Source organism: Tamandua tetradactyla, chromosome 7, assembly GCF_023851605.1.
Source record: "Tamandua tetradactyla isolate mTamTet1 chromosome 7, mTamTet1.pri, whole genome shotgun sequence".
Taxonomy (NCBI): domain Eukaryota; kingdom Metazoa; phylum Chordata; class Mammalia; order Pilosa; family Myrmecophagidae; genus Tamandua; species Tamandua tetradactyla.
In genome coordinates this window covers 125,989,839-125,994,649 of record NC_135333.1, presented here as the reverse complement: position 1 = coordinate 125,994,649, position 4,811 = coordinate 125,989,839, and positions in this window count along the sequence as shown.

The window sequence follows — 4,811 nt, the reverse complement described above, 5'->3', positions numbered from 1 at the left end:
TACACCAGGGGCCAAAATCTTAGTGGCATCTCAGAAAGCTTGGTGAGAACCTCCAGCTTCAAAAATGATACCTCCTTTCTACTTCAAGAAACACTGAGTGTTTCAGTGGCCCACATACATTATTTTTATTCAGCATGAACCCAACTCCACACTCAGAATTTTTATATTTTAATTGAGCCTCTCCACCTTATCGTGATCTCCCTTCACCTCTTGATATATCAGCAACCACTCTTTTTGTCCCCGTGGAAGCTGCTTGTCACCTTTCCCAAACAAAGAACATGAGTTGTTAGTGGAAAAGCTCAAGGCTGCTTCTCTCTCCCTAAATATTAGAAATGATTCACCGTTAACACCAGGAAAAAATGAGAAGTTCTTGGCAAATCCTCACAGCTTCATGGTTCTGGTGTACCCATTCCATTGTGTGCCTGCAGAACTCACGCCCACACTCTGGTTTGTACATAAGGTTTTCATAGAAATCATGAGGCTCTTGCTATTCTGCAGTCAGCCCAGCTGATTTTTCAGCAACTCTGAAATGATTCTGCCTTTGCAGCTGCTTGGAGAAGAAAATAAGTTATCATTTAATTGGTGTGACACAGTCTTATCAAGCAGGAAGAGGCTCTGTGCATAACGGTTAAGAGAGCAGCCTGTGGAGTTGATCTGTATGGATTTGAATGTTGATTACAACACTTACTAACTCTATGACCTGAGGCAATTTCCATAACATCTCTGGGCTTTGATTTCCTTTAAAATGGAATTATTACTAAATACCCTCTCACAAAGTTAAGGGAAGGCTAAAGAAGATAATTCATGTAAAGTATTCAGAATCACTCAATAAAAGCTAGGGTAGTTGTTTTATCGTAACTGTCATTATTGTTATGATTTCCCAACTCTTATCACCATCCCTTCTCTGAAATAAGAGAAGGGCCTTCTGCAAGCTCAGATGAATTCCCCCACTTCTCCAAGGCACCCTCTTCAATCGTCTACAAAACATCCCCACCCTATTTCAGAGAACAGTTCAGAGGAGAGGGCACCAACCCAAATGTAGGAGAACTGACACTAAACTCGTAAAATTTTCCACAAAGACTTACTTCTGTGGCAGTTTGTGTCTCCAACATGTGCCAGATCCATGCAAAACTTGGAAACTTAATTCCAACCCAGGATTATAGTGCAATAAAAGAAATGGGCACGAAACCTTGGAAAAGCTAACCTAGACAGAAGCCCATTATTTCACAATGAATAAATTTGGAATAGAAATGAATGACTGTGGAGAATATCCATGTTTACTGATGTGATGGGTGGGAAAGATATGTGATATTGAATACCAAGCAGCTACGGCAGCCTCTAGAGCTATAGATTTTGTGCACAGGTGGTGCCTTCTGTCACTCAGTGCAGTAAAACAAAAAACAATATCTTGGAAAGGTACCATGTAAAGGGAGAGTGACTGAGACCTGAAGTTGTGATTTCAAGGGGAAATTTGACCAAGAATCCAAGAAATTCTTGGTCATGGAGAAACATAGAGAAATATCTCTAAAAGCAGGGTATGAATTATTACATGGGGACCTAATGAAATAATGTAAATAAAGGCTAAACTTATTTATTTACAGTTATTCCACTATTGTCTTCACTGTTAAGGTGTCAAAACTCAATAATGTCTCAGTAAAATAATGAAATTTTTCTCTTTTCACAAAGCAATAATGAGGATGAGGATGATAATGATTAAGGGATAATGATGATGCTATAGGAACTGTAACATCCAACCAAAACAAGTTTGGGCAATGTTCTAGTCTGCTAGCTGCCGGAATGCAATATACCAGAAATGGAATGGCTTTTAAAGAGGGGAATTTAATAAGTTGCTAGCTTACAATTCTAAGGCTGAGAAAATGTCCCAATTATAACAAGTCTATAGAAATTTCCAGTCAAAGGCATCCAGGGAAGGATACCTTGGTTCAAGAAGGCCAATGAAGTTCAGGGCTTCTCTCTCAAGTGAGAAGGCACATGGCGAACAGTCAGAGTTTCTCTCTCAAGTGAGAAAGCACATGGTGAACACTGCGTCATCTGCTAGTTTATTCTCCTGGCTTCCTATTTCATGAAGCTCCCCAGGAAGCATTTTCCTTCTCCAAAAGTTGCTGGCTGTTGGACTCTGCTTCTCGTGGCTATGTCGTTCTGCTCTGCTCTCTTTGAATCACCCATTCTCCAAAATGTTTCCTCTTTTATAGGACTTCAGAAATTTATCAAGACCCACCAAAATGGGTGGAGACATGTCATCACCTAATCCAGCTTAACAACCATTCTTGATTAAATCACATCTCCAGGGAGATGATGTGATTACAGTTTCAAACATACAGTATTGAATAGGGATTATTCTACCTTTATGAAATGGAATTTAGATTAAAACATGGCTTTTCCAGGAGACATACATCCTTTCAAACCAGCATGAGCAATAAAAATATCATTCAGCAATAATGCCTCCAGGTATACCTCTATACCTGTGGCAGAAAAGCCCAAACTCTCCCTGGGTTTTTCAATCACCTGAAACATCTAAGAATACCTATAACTATTTAATCATGGGCAAAGATTTCGTTTTGTGACTTCCACATTTCCAATGAAGTCCACATTACATGCGTCTTCTTGAGAGCAGAGGATTTCAGAACTACTAGTCCAAATATTAGTTGCTCCAACACTTGCTACCACTGCTTGCTGCAGCCACGGTCATAGCTAGAAATCTGATGTCTGCTGGCTTTATCAGTCCAAAGACATGTTCCGTGGCCAAGCCATTTGCTCCAGTTTTGTCACCCAGTAGCTCACAGTGTCTTGGCCAAGCACAGAGATTGGTCCAGGCTCCTGGGTGCCTCTTACCCTTGGGATGAGTTATCTTCTGGAGCCGTCCAGTGTCCTCTCTTACCACTCAGCCCTCAATCAGTATTACTATGAATTGTTAAGTGTATTCTAGTAACTACAAGCCTCAGAAGGAGAGATGAAGGTCTATATCACTCTACTTGCAGGCGTTCCTCTGCTTTTCAGTAAATTCATGAGTATAACAGATATAAGGGTTGAAGGCTCAGCTTGATTCACCCAGAACAACATTCAGGTTCTCTATACCAATGGCTATGCCTAGGGAGAAAGTAGCATGACCACATCTGACAATAGAACCTGAATCAAGATACTCTTATAGTGAAATGTAATTTCACAACAAGAGCAATGCTAATAGCAGGCAAGATTATTGAGCACTTGAGCTGGAAACCGAGCCGAGAGGTTTACTTATTCTATCAGCTATAAGTAAGCTCTGGGTATGATCCATCCAGGGATGGATCTGTGAATTCCTTTCCATCTGTGAATCTGTACAACTCAAAAACCAAATTACCTGCTCCAAAATACAATGGTGGGATGGGCATGGGGTGCCAGTTATAGTCATTCTGCTTCAAAAGGGGAGAAAAGAGGGAAAAAGGAATCTCCAGCCCCAAGCAATTTCTAAATCCAACTGTGCAAATTCCATTTGGTTTCAAGGTCTGGGAAAAATCCTTAGTGACTTGAGGCTCCTCCCTCTGGACTCAAACCTCTGCCCTTAGAAATATCCTTTCTTTTTTCTTGAAAGTTATGTGTTTGCAGCTCATATCTTGCCTATAGAATTTTATGACTGTGACAACTTTCTTTCATTTGTGCTCTCTCTGTCCCTTTCAATCCAAGATGGAAGTGTTTCTTTTGGATAACATTCTCAAAAATCATGTGGGGCATTCATGTATGTCACAGAAATTCACTTCCACCAGACAAGAGGCTCCTCCACAAATCTTTCGTAGATAATCTCACCTTTATTCCTCGCTTTCTTCACGTAGTAGAGGGATTCCGAGCCACACACCTAATCTCTTCAAGGAGCTCTCTGTGTGACAGAGTTCTCTGAACTTTTGCTCTTTCCAAGGCACTAGCAAAAGGTTTTTCAGCCACACCCTTGGCTTTCTCTCCTAAGGACACTATTCTGAGAGTGGATCTCCTATTTTTAGTGTCTTTTGCAATTTCCCTAATCATTAAATCCTGGATATTTTTGGCTTACCAGTTCTTCCCTCAATCTATCTCTCTCTCTCTTTTTTTTTTTTTACATTTCACTATAAGCAGCAGGGAAGAAACCATGCCACATCCTCAACACTTTGCTTGAAAATCGCCTTAAGAAATATCCAAGTTCATTATTTACAAGTTCTGCTTTCCATATAACTGTTGATTTTTCTACCACTATGTAACAAGGTTCCCCTTTGCTCCAGGTTCCAATAGCATGTTCCTTACTATTAACTGAGCCCTCACTGGCAGTGCCTTTAATATCCGTATTTCTACTAGGCATATGTTTATGACAAGTTAGATATTTTCTAAGTCAATTTAGTTTTCTCTACCAATCTCCTCGCTTCTTTCTGAGTCTTCACTAGCAGAGTCCCTAACAAATATATTTCTACTAACATTCTGTTCAAAGAAATCTAGGCTTTGTTCTGTCATTTCCTCAGCATTCTTCCAACTTCTGTCCATTACCCAATTTAACAGCAATGTCCATATTTTTAGGAATTTGCTGCAACATACCACTTTTAATTACCAAAAATCTGTATTCATATCCTATTACTACTGTAACAAGTTAATGCAGGCATAGTGACTTAAAACAATACAAATTTCGTATTTTACAGCTCTGGAGGTTAGAAATCTCAATTGGGTCTCACTGGGCTAAAAGCAAAGTGTCAGCAGGGCTACATTCCTTTCCAGAGCTGGAGCATATAATCTGTTTTCTTGCCTCTTCCAGTTTCTAGAGGCTGCTGCATTCCATTTTTCAAGCCAGCAATAGC